At 47.7% G+C, this 17,992-nt stretch overlaps 2 long non-coding RNA genes and 1 pseudogene across 4 annotated transcripts; 2 read left to right on the forward strand and 1 right to left on the reverse strand.

The window, feature by feature from the left end:
• Window positions 1-233: 233 nt before the first annotated feature.
• Window positions 234-14,118, forward strand: LOC309841136. 2 transcript variants are annotated; one of them, XR_014298968.1, is made up of 2 exons: window positions 234-466; window positions 13,189-14,118. It is a non-coding gene; the product is annotated as an uncharacterized lncRNA (long non-coding RNA). The 2 variants fall into 2 exon arrangements; XR_014298969.1 differs by lacking the exon at window positions 234-466 and adding an exon at window positions 7,900-8,054.
• On the forward strand, window positions 5,192-5,911 carry LOC309840843 (prefoldin subunit 1 pseudogene; annotated as a pseudogene). The gene has a single exon. The product of its transcript is annotated as a prefoldin subunit 1 pseudogene (transcript).
• Window positions 13,075-17,396, reverse strand: LOC309841124. Its single transcript, XR_014298955.1, has 3 exons — window positions 17,086-17,396; window positions 15,193-16,052; window positions 13,075-13,402 (listed from the first exon to the last, which is right to left on the reverse strand). It is a non-coding gene; the product is annotated as an uncharacterized lncRNA (long non-coding RNA).
• Between the last annotated feature and the right edge of the window lie 596 nt (window positions 17,397-17,992).

The raw sequence follows: 17,992 nt of genomic DNA on the forward strand, positions 1-17,992 counted from the left end.
GGCACGTAGTAGAGTGTCCAGCATGTAACTAGGACTCACAAGACATGGGCTGTGGGAATCATCCTCCTGGCTGTCTGTACCTTCAGACTCTATGAGTGTGCACGGGTTCCTGTTATCATCTGAAAAGATAATGAACTTCTGTTGGTTTGTTTTTGGAAAGCTCAGGTGGGGGAGGGAGGGAATTGGATTTATTACCCTCGATAAAATCAGTAAGTCAGTTCTCATTTGCCTGGAGAGCTAAGTGGTCGTGTCTTTTTCATATCTAATTTTCTAGCTATTCTGAACAAGAATTCACTTACCAACTGTGGATTCTTTCCAGCATGTGGTTCATGGGCGTGACTTCAGGCTGAAAGGTAAAAATTAAACATATTTGATGTGTGGGATAGAGCAAGAGTCAAAGTACATTGTTGCAGTAGAAAGAAGCCATTAAAATCCTGGGGACAGTGTGCACCACAGCCGCTCCTAGGTAAGCCAGCACTGTTTGGAACCCAGACACTTGGTGAGTGAGCATTTGAGGGTGTGTTGGACCCAAAAGCCTGGGTTTAGTGGGGGTCACGGCTTTACAGAAGGCTAGAATTTGGTGCTGCTCGGTGACAGGAGATGGATGAGGGGCTCTGCCCAGGTCTGTGTGGAAACATTCCCTTCGTCGTGGGCGGCACATGACGCCCCAATTCTGGAGAGTCCGTGTCCTCGGGTTGGTGGAAAATGATGACAAGCCTAGATTTCTCATCTTGTGGGTACTGGTTGGACAGAGGCATGGGGGTCACGAGACCACATACTTTTCCAGAAAATCATAGACATTTGGACACCCCCAGCGGTGAAATTCAGGCTGGAGACAGATCTCACAGGACAGGGGTGAGGTGGGGCTGGGTGTGCCGGTGGCTGCATCAAGATGGGCGGTGGAGGGCCGAGCACACATGTGGGAAGAGAGTTGGGGGATAGGGAAGCAGTCAGTGGCACTGATGAAACTCCAACGGCATTTCTATCTTTATCTTTTATCTTTAATGTTATAACAGTCACCTTTAAAAAAAAAAACTTTTATTTGCACTTATTTTATGCAGAATTTGCTCCTGGGACCTAAGTTCTCTTTTCTTGGGTTTCTTCTGGGATTTCTTCTCCTTCGGTGTTGGCCCCTTCTCTGGTTTAGGAACAGTCTGCTTGTGTTCAGTCCGGGCTGTCTGCGTGGCAGGGAGAGCTTGCACATGGTTTTGTCGGAACCTGAATCCGGCAAGTTCTGCATCCTGGGGCTTTGTTCTCCTGGATGTGCTCTGGGACCAGAGACCCTACATCGAAACCCTGAGGTCCAGCAAGACTCTCTGCATGTTTAAGCACATGCAGTAAAAATCCAGCACTCTTTTTGGGTCCCCGACCCCATGTCTGGATCCTGGGCACATGGCCCACCCCACCTGGGCCCTGACCTGATGGTAGACGTGTCTGCAAAGTGACAGCCTTCAGAGACTCGGTGGCTTTCCAGATCTGCATATGCTTAATGGCCTGGAAGGGCTCACGTGTGTCCTTAAAATGAACATGAAGATTTGAACCTCTTGATTTGCATGATTTTGTGGGGTTTTCTGGGTCAAGTGAACACACATTTTCGGAACTCGCCTCTAGCAGCTTACGGGAAGCGGTCACAGTCACATTTCATGGAAATACAGCTCTCCGGTGTCCCTCGGCTTCCAGTTAGCAGCTGAGTGTGCTGTCCGGCGTCCGGTCTGCCGGTGGCCCCGCTGGCAGGAAGCTCAAAGCCTTTGGGGGAAATCCTTCCCATGTTTGAACACTTGTGTGGTTGCCAGGTTCTGTGTATTAAACTGAAATTTTCATGCCTTGACCTGACAAGTATTTTTGGAGTGTGGGCCGGGCCCCGGGCCCTGGAGATGGGGAGTCCCCGTGTTCCTCACACTGGGCTTCCAGTGAGTCCCACACATGGCCTCTGTGAGGTGGCAGTCCAGCCACACTTCGTGTACGGCAGCAGCAGACACGAACAAGGAAAGTCATGAAGCCTCGCGTGGGGTATGGACGGGGGATGGGATATGCGTCTCTGTGGCGGTGGGAGCGGCTGGGCTGGTGGCCGCACGGTGTGCATGTGCGCGCGCGCGCGCGTCCACCCACCTGCGGGCTTTCCCAGACGGCACCGCCGGTACTTTCTCTCAGGACTTTCTTGATCACGTGCCCTTTTCTCGAGCCGGCTGGGCTGTAAGAGCACAGTCTGGAACACACACAACTCACATACGACTAGGCCACGTACGCTCTGCACCAGGCTCCCAGGAAACCTTGGGGAGGCCGCGGTTGTACAGGATTTCCAACGGCAGGGGAGCTGGCGCCCCTGATCCCCATGTTGGAAGAGGGTCAACTCTCTAAAGTCACAGGTTCTTGTGGCTTCCAGGTCCGTCCCTGGGCTTAGGGGAACTGCTGGGGCTGTGCCAGGCAGGGGAGGCAGGAGGAGCAGCCAGCACCAGCCACAGGGGGAGAGGCCATGGCAGCAATCTGGTGCCAGCCCCAGCAGAGACCTGTCCTGGCCACGAGGACAAGGGGAAGCCGGCAGGGTTTGGCCCAGGAAAGGGGATTTGCATGGGGGTAGAGTTCCAGTAATTAGAGGAAGCAGAGACCGCTGACGCCATGACCACGTTGCACGGGCCATGCTATGAATTCTGTCTGTGCAGCTCCATGCTGAACTGGTTTTTGCCTCAGTGAGGCCCGTGTAGACCGCAGGTCTCGGCTGTGCGGGCTTGCGTCCCGAGTGCGATCTGTCTTACCGGCTGCACGCCGGGATTTCTGCAACTCGGAAGAAAGGATGAGCAGTGTCTTCTTGCTCAGCTTCCGGGGATCTTAAGGACGGCGCGCTGGACTACTGCCAAGGCACATGTAAGGTCAGACCCGAGGCATCGTCTCTTCAGAGACATCGTGAAAATCTGCAGGGCAAGGAGACTCCTCAATGCAAGTCTGGTGGCGTGAACACCAGAGGAGCCCAGTGCACTGTGGGGCGCCCGGCGGGCTGTGGGGTGCGGCGTGTGCCCGTGGTCTTGGGGCCCTACGTGGAAGACCCTCGCTGGAGGTAGCGTTTACTTAAAAAAAAAAAAAAAAAGGATGCCACTCAAGGCCACCATCGAGGCGGTGTGTGTCTGTTCTGCCAGAAGGAGAGCGGGAGGCGCGGCCGGGTGCTCTGAGCACCTTCCGACTCGGGCGTCAGCACCTTCCACAGGACGTGGGCGTGTCGGGCCCGGTGGCTGAGCCCAGCTTCCTTTCCTGAAAGCTCGCTACGCCCCTTTGACTAATTCCTGATAGACTCTTGGTCAAAATGGTTATTTACTCTGAACTGTCTGCAAAATTTCCTTCCTTTCATTTTTTTTAAAAGAATCATGGCTCATTTTCAGTTTTTTTGTTAGTCTGCGTGATTTTTACAAACAACGATGTCGATGAAATAGTGTCTTTTTCATTTAGAAGTCATTCGCTCCAGACAAGAAACAAGAAGTTTTTAGAGTTGTTACTGGCTTCTCACAGCTCCCTTATTGGTCCTAACCTCTGAGTTCTTACACTTTCCCCATGGAGACCTGGCGGGGGAGGGGGCGGGGGTTGGGCTGGACCAAATGAGAAATAAATATCCAATATAATCTTTAAAAATGGCGTTTAGGGCACCTGGGTGGCTCAGTGGGTTAAGCCGCAGCCTTCGGCTCAGGTCATGATCTCAGGGTCCTGGGATCGAGTCCCGCATCGGGCTCTCTGCTCAGCAGGGAGCCTGCTTCCCTCTCTTTCTCTCTCTGCCTGCCTCTCTGTCTACTGTGATCTCTCTCTGTCAAATAAATAAATAAAAATCTTAATAAATAAATAAATAAATAAATAAATAAAAATGGCGTTTAACCAGATCTGAGCTTGCAGTTTAGTTGGATGTTAAATGCCTTAGATTCTTGCCCAGGAAAGAAAATCATTTTTAAAGTTTGTTTATTATTATTTTTAAAGTAATCTCTAGGGCTCCCAGGTGGCTTGGTCAGTTCAGCATCTGCTTTTGGCTCAGGTCATGATCTCAGGGTCTTGGGATCGAGTCCCGCATCGGGCTCTCTGCTCAGCGGGGAGCCTGCTTCCCCCCATCTCTCTCTGCCTGCCTCTCTGCCTACTTGTGCTCTCTGTCTGTCAAATAAATAAATAAAATCTTTTTTAAAAAAATGGTTCAGTCTGTGTGTGCAAATGCTGCAAATCAGCCCCACTTGATAGAACTGTTGCAGGAAGTAGAAAACGCTGAGTGGACGGTCTTGTGTTGTTTACCAATGTTCATTGGTTGACTTGAAAAAGATTTTTACAAAGATTTACATTATTGTTAACTCCAGTTCAAGATTTTCTTCTTTGAAATAATTTCTTAATTTGAACGTAGTAGACACACGTTACTCTAGTTTCCGGTGTGCAACACAGTGACTGGACACGTTTAGACAAGGCTCTGTGCTCACCTCAGAGTGACTACCGTCCGTCCCAATGCTATTATAACATCACTGTGTTTCTTGTGCTGTGCCTTTTAGTCCCATGACCAGTTCAAGTTTTCTTGAAACAAAAGAATGTTTGCTGAATTTTCAGTTATCAAAGACAAAACCTGGCCGCATGCTCTTTGAGCATGCATTCTTGAGGTGTATGTGATGATTGTGCACAGTAAGATTAGTTAACACATCCACCCCTTTACTTACTTCCTTCTTAGAGGAGGGTATTTGTTGAGAAAAATTGAAGATCTACTCTCATAGCGACTTGCAAATATACAGTACTTTTTTCTTAAGATTTTATTTATTTGAGAGAGAGCACGAGTCGGAGGAGGAGCAGAGGGAGAAGGACAAACAGATTCTGTGCTGAGTGAGGAGACCGATACAGGGCTCAGTCCCACAACCCTGAGATCGTGGCCTGAGCCGAAATCAAGGGTCAGGTGCTTGACTGACGGACACACCCAGGGGCCTCAACAATACGGTATTATTACCTGTGATCCCACACTGTGCATCAGTTCCTTAGAATTTAATCATTTTATAACTGGAAGTTCATACCCTTGCATCAATGTGGAATTGCTTTTCCCTGTACGCAATGAACTGCCACGTTACTGAATTTACTGATCTTTGACAGACATCGTTTTGAAACTGATACCCTTTTTCTCTTAAGGGTGCCAAAGAGGAGAGTTTGTTTTAGCGCATGACATTTGCATAAGAAAGAATATTATTGAGAGGCGCACCGAGTGAACCAAGATGGCGGCTCCCGTGGATCTGGAGTTAAAAAAGGCCTTCACAGAACTTCAAGCCAAAGTAATTGACACTCAACAGAAGGTGAAGCTTGCAGACATACAGATTGAACAGCTAAACAGAACGAAAAAGCATGCACATCTTACAGATACAAAGATTATGACTTTGGTAGATGAGACTAACATGTATGAAGGTGTAGGAAGAATGTTTATTCTTCAGTCCAAGGAGGTAATTCACAGTCAACTATTAGAGAAACAGAAAATAGCAGAGGAAAAAATTAAAGAATTAGAGCAGAAGAAATCCTACCTAGAGCGGAGTGTGAAGGAAGCTGAAGACAACATCCGGGAGATGCTGATGGCACGAAGGGCACAGTAGGAAATCTCTAGCAGAAGCTTCCTGCCCCCTCCCATTCCTGGCAAGGGCAGAGGGGCCCATGTGGGGAAACAGCCTCTCTTCTACCCTGACGGACTTTTTATTTGGATGATCTGGTAACCCTATATTTTCTACTTCACCCTGATCCCCTTTCAGATCCCAGCTCTGTATTTTTTATCCTGGCTCTCTGTCACCCCTACCCAGAACACTATTCTCCCCTAGGGGTGAATCACCAACTCCCAGGAGAGGGAAGATGGGAGCCAGGACAGACAGGGGAGCTCTGTCCAAGCCTATTACTCGTTACACTGCTTAGACCAATAAATGGCATCTGTCCCCCCCCCCCCCCCGCCAAAAAAAAAAAAGAATATTATTGAGAACTGTAAGGCCTTGTGCAATAGTCAATCAAATCATCATTATTATTATTATCTAAGGATTCGTTTATTTATTATAGAGAGACAGTGTGTGTGTGTAGGGGTGAGGGGCAGACACAGGGGCAGAGTCTCGTGCTGAGCACAGGCCCAACAAGGGGGCTTAGTCTCACAACCCTGTGATCGGGAACTGAGCCCAAACCAGGAGTCGGAGGCTTAACCGACTGCTTCCCCCTCAGTCACACTATTCATTAAGGGTATGTTGAAGATAGGTGCACATGTAACCTAAACTGAAAAACCAGTTCACGGGCGCCTGGGTCTCTCAGTGGGTTAAGCCTCTGCCTTCGGCTCAGGTTGTGATCTCAGGGTCCTGGGATCGAGCCCCCAATCGGGCTCTCTGCTCAGAGGGGAGCCTGCTTCTTCCTCCTCTCTCTCTGCTGCCTCTCTGCCTACTTGTGCTCTCTATCTGTCAAATAAATAAATAAAATCTTAAAAAAAAAAAAACAGTTCAAAGAGAGTACATACAAATTCAAATGGGAGCTTTCAGATATGGTTTATATTTGTAGTTTTGTGTTGTTAAAAGTGTTTCAAATGTACTGTCAGAAAGTTGCTCTTTTGATGTTGTTAGGGGTAATGTCAGGTCATAAACTGTAAAAACTATTTTCATGGGATTAGAAAGCTAACATGATGATATTCAAACTTACTTGAACCAGACTGAACTGCAAAGCCTGATGGCGACCGGATATGCTTTTCCTTCAAAGTCAAATCAATTTTTAGAAAAGACGAGTTTTTTCAGTGTGAATACAAATATTAAAAGAAACTAAGCTTCATATTTGGTTTAGTTATTTGAAGATTTTAAGTTTGTTTGGAACAACTTGGGTATGTGAATCTACTTTTTCAACTCTGAATTTTTTGAAATCTAATACAGATCAAGTATGTTGATGTAAATTTTGCATCTGGGAAACACTTTATCTCTCCTTCTGTTCTGAATGACAGCCTTGCTGGATAGGATATTCTTGGCTACAGATTTTTCCCATTCAGCACAGTCAATATCTCAGCCACTTTCTTCTGGCCTGCTAAGTTTCTGCAGAAAAGTCCCCTGCTAGGCTAACGCGGTTCCCCTGGTATGTAACTGTATTCTCTCGCTGCTTTTAAAATTTGTTCTTTATCACTACTTTTTTTGGCCATTTTAATTACATATGTCTTCATGTGAATCTGCTTTTGTTGATTTTCTTGGGGGTTCTCTGTGCCTCCTAGATCTAGATTTCTGTTTCCTCCCCAGATTAGGGATGTTTTTAGCTGTTATTTCTTCATGTAATTTTCTGCCCCTTTTTCTCTTCTTCTGGGACTCAGGTTATACAAATGTTATTACATTTGATGGAGTCACTGAGTTCCCTAAGTCTATGCTCATTTTCCTCAGTTCTTTTTTCTCCCTTTTGTTCAGCTTGATAACTTTCCATTACTCTTCTTCTCAGTCATGAATTCATTCCTCTGCTTCTTCCAGCCTGATGTTCATTTCACCAAGCATGTTTCTCATTTCATTTATTGAGCCCTTTATCTCTGCTACGTTATTCCTTATCTCTGTGTTAAGGGTCTCACTTAGGTCTTCAACTCTTTTCTCAAGTCCGGTGAGTATCCTTATCATTACTTAATTCTCTACCAAGCATGTTACTTAGATCTGTTTCTCTTGGATCTCTGGCTGTGACCTTGTCTTTCAGTTTATGAGTTTCTCTGTTTCCTCATGTTGTCTGCCTTTCTGTGTCTATTTCTTTGTGTTAGGAAAGTGAGCTGTCTTCTGCACTTGAGGGTAATGACCTTACGAGGAAGAGGCCCTGTGCTGCCCTGCTGTGTCATGTCCCCTGTTCCCTAGGGTCTGGCCCTTCCGGGAGTGTCCCTAGTATGTGCTGCATGTACTCTTCTGTTTTGTCCTGGCCACTTCATCCATCAGGCCAGTCATTTTCAGAGGCTGTTTTGCATGTTGTGGACAGTGTCTGGTCCTTGACCTGAATGTGGCAAGTTTTAACTAAGTGTGTTCTGGTCTGCTGTGAAGCGAGGCCTGTTGGCACCACCACTGGAGCAGAAGCCCAGCAAAACTCCTAGGCTGGGAGACATGGTATAAGTAAGGATTTGGGCCAGTCGTCTGAGGGAGGGGCCTGCTGCTGGGACTGAGGCAAGGGTGACGGAGTGGAGTGGTTCCATTGGAGTCGGGGGGGGGTCAGGGTGTTGGTTTGTACAGTGGTCTCTGCATGAATGCTGTCTCTCTGGGACTCTTGGAGATGAGCACCTAACCTCCCAGCTGTGTGCCCCAGGCACTCTTCAGATCACTGTTTCTACACCGTATGTCAGCGGGCTCTTTGCTCTGTCTTCTCTCCAGAAGCAGCTCAGTGCCCTCCGGGCTCTCCCCAAGCCCAGCCGCTGTCCTTAGAGCTCTAAGCTTGAAGCCCCACTGGATGCAGAAACTCACAGAAATCAGCCCCTCCATTTCCCCCAGCAAATGGCTTTGGGGATTCGTTTTCCCTTGTGTTGCCCTGGGTGCTAGTCTGTCTTACTCTTCTCCCTGACCATGGCTCCCTCCCTTCTGTGGTGGCCACGGTCTCTTTCTTCCCCAAACTGTGTCTCTGCACTTCCTACCTTCTTCGATGTGGCCTCATCTCTCGTTAGTGGTGCACTTTTTTTCTTTCAGGCTTCAGGTCGATTTCGGGGTATTTAGGATGATTTGTTCATTATCTAGTTGTGCTCATGGGATGAGGTGAGTCTAGGGTCCTCCTACTCCACTATCTTCCCAACTCCTAAACTGAGCACCTGCGTGGAGATGTGCAAGGGTGGCATACATCTGGATCTTTAAAAAGGAATTAAAAAGCAAAATATTTTTGTATTGATTACATGTTGAAATGATCATAATCTAGATATATTAGGTTAAATAAAATATATAATGACAATTTTGCTCTTTTTACTTTTGGAAAATAGGGCTGCTAGACAATTTTAAGTTACATATGTGGCTCACAGATTTCCACTGGGCCGCGCGAGTCTGAGGCTCTTGCCTCGGACGATCTAGGAGTGTCTGTAACCCACCTGTCAGGTGTACACAGGTGTGTGTACCCAGAGGCAGGCGGACAGCTTTCACCTTCGCATTCTGTGGGATTATCAGCTCAGAAGTCAGGTGCCATACTGTGCTGTGCGTGTTTAACAGTTGGCTCTTTGGGGATAAAAGCTCTGTTTTGTAGCTTTCTCCAGTCTCTGTGGTGGAAGTACTTCCACTGAGGCCCAGTTCAGGCTACCAACCGGACATCCCTGGGAGTAGGGAAGGAGTGCTTAGAACAGACCCTTGCCAGCAGGCAGCGGCTGTCTCCGGCACCCTGCCAGTCACGACTGTCTGTCATCCCTCACTCTTTCTGGCGTCCTTGCGCTGCGTTTGACAACAGTAAGTCTGGCGGAAATATTTGTTGATTGGGTGCATGCTCTGCACACTGCTCTTCTCAGGTGGCTGCAGTTTTCTCTGGATCCTTCAGCCGTTCTGGAATGTATGTTCCTCCAGCTGAGGGTGGACGTATGACTGCAGCCAGCATTGTCCCCAGGGTCCTTGCGGCGAACCTGTCCTGATCCGCGTCCAGGGCACTCACTCGCCGCCGCAGCTAAGTGAGGGTTGCCTGCTGGTGGCGCTCGGCGGAGGTGCTCGGTGGGGCCTGTGAGGAGCTGAAGGGCGGCATCTCTGACAGCAGCGTCCCGTGACCCACCTACACACGGTCTCCCTCCAAGGGTCGGTTTGCAGGAGAATGTAACCTACAACAGCCATATTAAGAAAAATAAACGATACTGTTGCTCTCTTCTCTTGAGGTCCTGTTGTTGTTTAGTTCATCAGCCGTTTCTTCCATTGGTGACAGTGAGGGTCAGTGTTAACCTCTTCCTCTGCCTCATGAGAGATGACATTTACCAGCAAGGTGAGCCGCCAAGGTACCTCTGAGAATATCCCTAAGAAATCAGAGTTCTTATTGGCTGTTGTAAAGGGCTTTTCAAATCTGTCTGGGAACCCCTCTGTTCTAGAATATTCACTGGTGGTTTTGGTTTGTGGCTTAATGAAGCAGTTACTTCCTTGAATTACTGACTCTCAGTCTTTCAGTTTCTGGGAAGGTCTCAGTCACTACTCCTTTTTACTGAATTTTCCCATCTTGTTATCCTCTTGTGTGTCTGGAGTTGGACAAACCCTCCGTAACTACGTTTCCACTTTCCTGTTGGTTCATCTCTGTGCTGCGATCTGGCACTCTCTACAGGTTGTGGCTCAAGCTCATTAGCCAGCTCCCTCTCTCTTCCTTAGCAGTTTAATTATCTCATTAAGGTTTTAGTTTCTAGAATATTCATTGATGATTTTCTAGTTTCTAGTCTATTCTGTCCTTTTACAAATCTGCCTATTTATTTTTTATCTCTTGCTCCTTACCCATATTTTCAATTCCCTCTTTTATTTCTTTTTTTAAGTTAATTTTATTTATTTATTTATTTTTAAATTTTATTTTTTAAAGACTTTATTTATTTATTTGAGAGAGAGAAATCACAAGTAGGCAGAGAGAGAGAGAAGGAAGCAGGCTCCCCGCTGAGCAGAGAGCCCGATGCGGGACTTGATCCCAGGACCCTGAGATCATGACCTGAGCCGAAGGCAGCGGCTTACCCCACTGAGCCACCCAGGCACCCCTAATTTAATTTTATTTTAAATTCAGTTAAGTAACATATAGTGTAAAATTGGCTTCAAGGATAGAGGTCAGTGATCATCAGCTGCATACAACCCCCAGTGCTCATCACCACGTGCCCTCTGTCATGCCGGTCCCCAGCCTTCCCGTCGCCCTACCTCCTCTCCTCCAACTACCCTCAGTTTGTTGGCTCGAGTGAAGAGTCTTGTGGTTTGTCTCCCTCTCTGATTTCATCTGGTTTTAGTGGAAGAACTTAGTCAATTCTTTTATTTCTATAAGCATACTAGATGTATTTCTTTTATATTTGATGATTCTGGATGTCTTGTGACCCTCACCTGGGAGCTCACGTCCACAATGTGTTTTTGAAACCCCTTTTGAGGATGCGTTCCTCTGGAACGAATTTAAGTTTGCTTTTGCTGGCAACATCCTATTAGTTTTGACGGCTGTATGATGCTCAGTGGTCCAGGCGTGATAACTACTGCTCTGCGGCCAGGCACGGGGGAGGGGCCTGAAGTGTGTGCTTCCTGTCCTCAGTACGAACCGCTCGGGGTGCTGCTTTGTCGCAGCTGTGCTCGCAGCTGCTGTGAGACACTGACACTACGTCCACTCTTCCCTGTGACTAATGGTAAAAGACACTGAGCCCGAGAAGCATCGCTCGTAAAACCCCTGTAGTAATCAGGCGTTTGAAAGTTACTATGAATAACTGCTGTAACTTTGTATCCAGTGGCACTGGTGATAAGCCCTGACTTCCCTGAGCTCCTTCTGTGTGCCACACACTCTCCTAAGTGCCACGCGGCGCGGGTCTCAGCTCCGTGAATCCTGGCAATGCTCCCAGGGGCGTGTGCCCATTTTGCAGCTGAGTAGGGACAGGTGCCGATCGGGCAACTTGCTGCAGGTGTCGCTCTTCTGGGCTCTCTCGAAGCAGAAGCTGGCATGGGCTCAGGACCATGTCATCTGTTGAGCGTGTCCTACCCTTCGGGAGAGCCTGTGGCCAAGCAGGGCAGCGAGATCCAGTAGGGAGACTGAGCTGAACAAGGAAGGCGTCTAGCCTCATGGGATCCAGGTGGAAGAGCCGGCGGGGCTGAGCTGGCGGCTGTAGGAGTGGTCGCAGACTCCCATCCTCCAAGGTCGTGCTGCTCCAGAGTGGGTCGCAGGTGTAAGCCAGCAGCGGGAGTCGGGTGCACAGGGAGGGACAGGGACTGGGGTGGGCACCGGCAGTGTCTGTCACAGCACACAGCTGGGAGGGGGGAAGCAGACCAGCAGGCCAGACTAGAGGCAGGTTGCCTGGCCTGACCTCTGCACCAGCTTCCTCCGTTTACCTCAAAACCCTGACTCGCCGAGCCAAGGATACCTGCGGTTTCCCAGACAATTCAAGTTGGTTTGTTTGGGGAAGATTTTGTGCCCATTCAGTGCAGAGGTTTTAAGATGGTTTCAACAACCACCCTCTTGTTTCGTGGTTGCCTCCAGTTTGGGGAGGCCTATCTGTGCCCATCTTGCATTTGCTCAAGGTCGGGACCGAGGTACACAAGCCCGCGCAAGTCAGCGTCTCTTGAGCCTGAGGACGAGCACATCTCTCCGGCCTTGCCCAGTGCTGCTCCAAGAAAGGCCGGAGTCAACAGCCTCGCTCCGCAGCAGAGCAGCGTGGCCTCGAGAATCCCGGCATGTCCCTCGGTTACCCTCCTGCCTCTTGTCAGTGGGGTAAATAGTGGAGTGAGGCACATGGGTGTCTGGAGTCGATCGCCTCCGCTTTTAGAGCTTCTGGGTCTCAGACACTCAAAGCTGCACAGTCAGGGGGTCAGGAAGCTCTGGGAACAGGACAGCTGTCCTCACCAGAGCCTCCCCATGGGCGGGCACCTGGCTGGATATGCTCTCTCTCTCGCAGCTTCACTCCATCTTCATCTGCCTCCACCCGGTCTTTTGCTTGGAACCAGCTTCCCTCGTCTAAGAGCTCCGTCCGAGCCAGCGCGGTCAGCCCAGCGCTGCCTCCTGTCCAGCTGTTCAGCTCTTGTAGGGCTGATCTGGTCCGAGACGGACGCCTCTGTTCTCTAGCCTCCGGTCAGGAGTGAGCCTGCTTTCTCTCCCAGGGCCCCAAAACCCAAGTCGAGATTACCAATAAAAAGCAAAGCAAAGTAAAACAAAACAAAACAAAACAAGGGGCGCCTCAGTGGCTCAGTGGGTTAAGCGTCTGCCTTTGGCTCAGGCCATGATCCTGGGGTCCCAGGATTGAGTCCTGCATCAGGCTCCTGCTCAGGGCAGAGCCTGCTTCTCTCTCTCTCTCTCTCTGCTGCTCCCCCACCTTGTGCTCTCTCTCTCTGTACTGAAAACAAGGAAATTAAAGAAGGGAAATAGATGGAGGCTGTATTCACTCACAGATTAGAAGGCTCAGAACAATGAAACGTCAATACTTCTAAAACCAATCAACAGATTAAACGTAATGCTAATCAGACTCCTAGCAACTTTTAAAAATATATTCACAATTCTAAAAATTATATGAAAATTTAAAGGACGCAGACAAGACAATTTTGAAGAAAAACAGAGTTCAAATAATGCTGTTTGGGCTTTCTGTAGAGTTCCGGAGGACGGGAATGAAAATGGCGGGCTCCCAGTCTCCGGCCCGGAGGAGTCAAAAGCTCGGGGGCCGACTCCTCAGTGTTCCCTCAGAGAAAAGCACTCAATCACTCCCATCTCCGTGGCCTCCAGCTGCGCTCCAAGCTCACCCAGCCTTCGACCGGTTCAAGACCTGCTTGATGCCAAGGATCCAGTAGACGATTCCAAGGAGAACCTGGAAGATACAGAGGCCAGAAATGGAAGATGCTTAAATCCCTGAGTCATTGCATAAAAAGCTACCTGTCGGACACCTGCCAGTGACACAAGTGGAATATAAACCTTTATTGAATTAAGCAGTTAAGATGAAGATTTATTCACTACTGCAGTATATCAGAGCCTATTAAGGCTAATACACTTTTGTAGTTAGCCTTCTCTGGACATAGACCAACACCTCAGTGGCCCTCTTAAAAGACAACACCATTTTTATATCATCTGAATACAGTTTTTCAAATGTGACCCAGGTCTGATGGAAGAAAATGCCCTCCTTATTTTCCTGAGTATATTTTATCAACGCTTTCCAAAGTTGCCTTGTGCTTAGCAGCCACCTCACACAAACACGTGTGGCACGAGTTAACCCTGTAGCTAACAAAAAACACCAAAGTATTTTCAAACCAACTTCTCTTAAGCTAGGGGCAGGACACTTAATATTCACCAAATATCCCACCTACTTTCCTACACTTCCCAGCCTCCCCTGTAGTTCAGTTGAAGCTAGTCTGTATTTCTGAGAGTGGAGATGGCATGTGCCGCTAGAGACAGTGCCCCCTGCCATTGCTCTCTTCATTGCAGTGAACTTGGAAGACGTGCTCCAGAGGAAGGTAGACTTCATAACTTGCATCAGACATTGCATAAATGAGAAATAAACATCTACTGTGCTAAAATGCTAAAAAAAAATAATGCTGTTTGATATCAATGCTTGCTTTAAAATAACAGTGATCAGTTCAGTGTTGTCATAAGGATAGAGAAAGACATTAACAGAACAGAACACGGAGTTCCAAGGAACCTCCACGTGTAAGTTCAGTTGATTTTTGACAAAGACAGTAAAGCATTCAGCGAGGAAAGGAACTTTCAATAAATTGTGTTGGAACAATGTTTAGGGAAAAAACAATGAACCTTGCGCCTCCACTCACGCCACATGCAAAGTTTAATCTGGGATGAATCATAGTCCTAAGTGCAAAAGTTAATATCACAGCTTCTAAGAGAATCCATAGAAGAAAATCTTTATGAGCTTGAGGTAGGTGAGATTTCTTAATTGGGGTATAAAATGCATTCTACATGAAAGAAAATATTGTTAACTTAGGCTCCATCAGAATTAATATATTCTACTCATTAAAAGAAACGTTAGTAAAGGCAAAAGACAAGCCACCAACTTGGTGAAAAAAAGTCACAACGTATATAACAGGTCTCATATCCAGAATATGTAAAGAACTCCCTTAAATCAATAATAAAAAGTTGGGGGCACCAGGGTGGCTCAGTGAGTTAAGCATCTGACTCTTGACTTCTGCTTAGGTCACAGACTCAAGGGTGAGAGACTGAGCCCTGCACTGGGCTCCATGCTGAGTGTGGGGTCTGCTTGGGATTCTCTCTCTCTCCCTCCGCCCCTCCTTCCACTTGCATGAGTGTGCACACACACTCTCTCTACCTCTCTCTAAAATAAGTAAATATATCTTTAAAAATAAGTTAATCTGTTTGGTTTAAAACTAAAGATTTGAACAGTTGTTTCAGAGAGGCTGATGTCTAAGTCAAGAAAGAATATAGGAAATCATATTCAAAATCATTAATTACCAGGAAATAAAAATTAGAAGCATAATGAGATACCAGTGCATACTCAAGAGATCAAACTTAGTCCTCGGAGGGGTGTTGAGCAGCTAGAATTGTGATCTATCGCTGGTGGGAGTGTAAAATGCTGCAAACCCCTTGTCACAGTCTTTGGCAACACCTCACGAAAATAAATACCAACCTACCTACCAGGTACTTATAAAACAGACATGAATCCAGAGACTGACAAAAACACTTGAGCCAGAACACCCCTAGCTTCGCTCTGCTTATGGGGCCACAGAGGAAGTAACCCCATGTCCATCAGCAGGAGAACAGGAGACAGTGGGGTCCCAGGATGGAGCCCCACATCACTGGGCTGTATTTATCCGGTGGGATACTGTTTGTTGGCAAAGACAACAAGCCGCAGATACGTGCTCTCATGTGGAGGCAAGGAGGGAGGTGAGGGAGAGAAGCCGTACAAGTCCACGTATGGGACGTCGGAGCAGACAGGCCGAAGCCGCCATGAGACCCATCCCAAGAGTGTTTGAGGCCAGGGTGGCGTGTCTGTGTAAGTGTCCCCTGGAAAGAGGCATGAAGGAATTTTCTGGGCTGATGGAAGGCATTCTTGATCTCCATCTGGGTGACTTCAGAATGTGTCAGCGGTGTCCATGAAGCACTCCCAGGACAAAGAGCTCCCCAGTAAGCCGCCCTTCGGAAGGGCAGATGCTACCTGGAGGACCGCTCTGTCTCTGTGACAGGACTTCCTGTGGATTTCTTATTCGCACTTGTTCCAGGCTGAACCCATTGTTTCATCTGCAAGTCATCAGGTTGCCAGCGGACCAGGAAATCCCCGCACTCGTGAGCACTTTCATATTTACTTTGGAGTCAGAACAGCATGTCCCCTTTGTTCAGTTTCACTTTTGCTTTCCTTTCTAGAGTCCCAGGCAGAACAGATCTCTTCAGCTAAAAATGGAAGAACTTAGAGTGAAATAGCTGGGGCTGACGTTGTCAGAGTCTTTCTACCCTGGGAAACTCCTTCCAGAGAAAGAGCGTGTGTTCATCCTGACTACCTGAAGGGAAAAAAATATTTTAAAACCGGTTATTTAAGCACGGGATATTCAGAACACACCAGAGGTGAACGTTAGCAAGTTTCCAAACCAGGAATGGGGTGAGCTTGCTTCTCACACCTTGCTTACACGCGGACAACAGAGGAAAGCGCGTACATCAGATAGAAATGGCCCCCTGTCTCATTCTGTCACTGTCCTCAAGCATTTCCTTGCTTGCTTCTGTGTCTCAAAGGGTATCGGAGAGAAAATAGGTTATATGTGAGTGCTGGAAGGAAAAAAATGGAGTTTTTATATAAAATATTTGGGATAGTCACAGGGTTAGAGGGAAAATATAAGGTAAGTCACAATACTAAAAAACTGGGTGCAGGTTTTGAATGCAGAAGGCCCACGAGGCAGGACCGGCCTGTGTCTGTCAGTTGGCAGCAGGGTCTGTTGACCCCCCCGGCTCACCCCAGCTGGTGCTGGGATACTGTGAGCAAAACACAGGCAGGCCTTGCTCACATGCAGCTCAGCGCCGTTACAGGAAGGCAGTTCTTGCAGGAAATCCACACTTAGGGCTCCCTGGTGGCACAGTCGGTTGAGTGATTAGCTCTTGGTTTGGCCCAGGTCATGGTCTCAGGGTCGTGAGATTGAGCCCCGCTTCGGGTACCTTCTTGGGATTCTCTCCCTCCCTCTCCCTCTGCATCCTCCCCACCCCGCCCCATTCACCCACTCTAAAATAAGTATATGAATCTTTAAGAAAAAAATCAACCTGTAAACTTCGGTGAAATGTGGCAGAGGAGACACAGTGATCTACTCCAGGCCCTGGCGGGTCTGATCTCGGCTCTCATAGAGTCTGAGGTGCGTGGCCCAGTTTTGTTTTGTTTTCTACTTTTCTTTTATTTTCTTTCTTTCTTTCTTCCTTTCTTTCTTTCTTTCTTTCTGTCTGTCTGTCTGTCTTGAGTAGACCCCACACCCAGCATGGAGCCCAGTGCAGGACTTGAACTCACAACCCTGAGATGAAGACCTGAGCTGAGGTCAAGCGTCAGACACTTACCTCACAGAGCCACCCAGCTGTCCCAGACCCCGTGTTTAAATTGGGGTAGGTGCTCCCTTGTGCAGGGTCACTGGGTCCTTGCAAAGACTTAGTCATGGGCAAAAGGGAACTCAAACCGTTCAAAGGGAACTGACAGCCTGACCCTTAATTTCCTCATGTAGCTCTTCCTGAAATGGATCAGCCTGGAAATGAGCTGCTCAGGGGGCCAGGCCACTCCTGTCTTCTCATCAGCCCTGCTCTTCTGAAAAGGACAGGCGCACCTCTCACCCATCTTGGGTTTTAGACTAGTATATTGCCCCTCAGTGTAAAATCTTCCTGGACAATTAGAAATAATTGCTCTTATTGTTCAAAAAATGATATCTGCCTACGGAAGTGCCCAGTGGACTATGCGACATCCAGTTAAATTTGAATGTAAGATAATCAATGAATCATATATTGCATGGGGCAAACTTACACCAAAAAGTTATTTATCTCAAGTTTAAATTTAATCAGGTATCCTGTATTTTATTTTAAAAATATTTTATTCATTTATTTGAGAGAGAGAGAGAGAGAGAGAGAGAGAGACAGCACAAGTGAGTGGGATGAGGGGCAGAGGGAGGAAGCAGACTCCCCACTGAGCAGAGAGCCCAATGCAGGGCTCAGTCCCAGGACCCCGGGATCATGACCTGAGCCAAAGGCAGAACCTTCACTGACTGAGCCACCCAGGTGCCCCATAACCTGTATTTTCGTTTCCTAACTCTGGCAACACAAGGCCCATGGTTTCCAGGCCACTGATTTCAACAAAATAGAGTGGTTTCCTGATAACTAAATTTCAATTAAAGATCATTAAATGTCCAGGGGGAGGTATAAAACAGAAGTTCAGAAAATTGAGAAAAATTTACATAAAAAACATTTTTCTGGACCTATC

Source organism: Mustela nivalis (genome assembly GCF_964662115.1).
Source record: "Mustela nivalis genome assembly, chromosome: 9".
NCBI lineage: Eukaryota > Metazoa > Chordata > Mammalia > Carnivora > Mustelidae > Mustela > Mustela nivalis.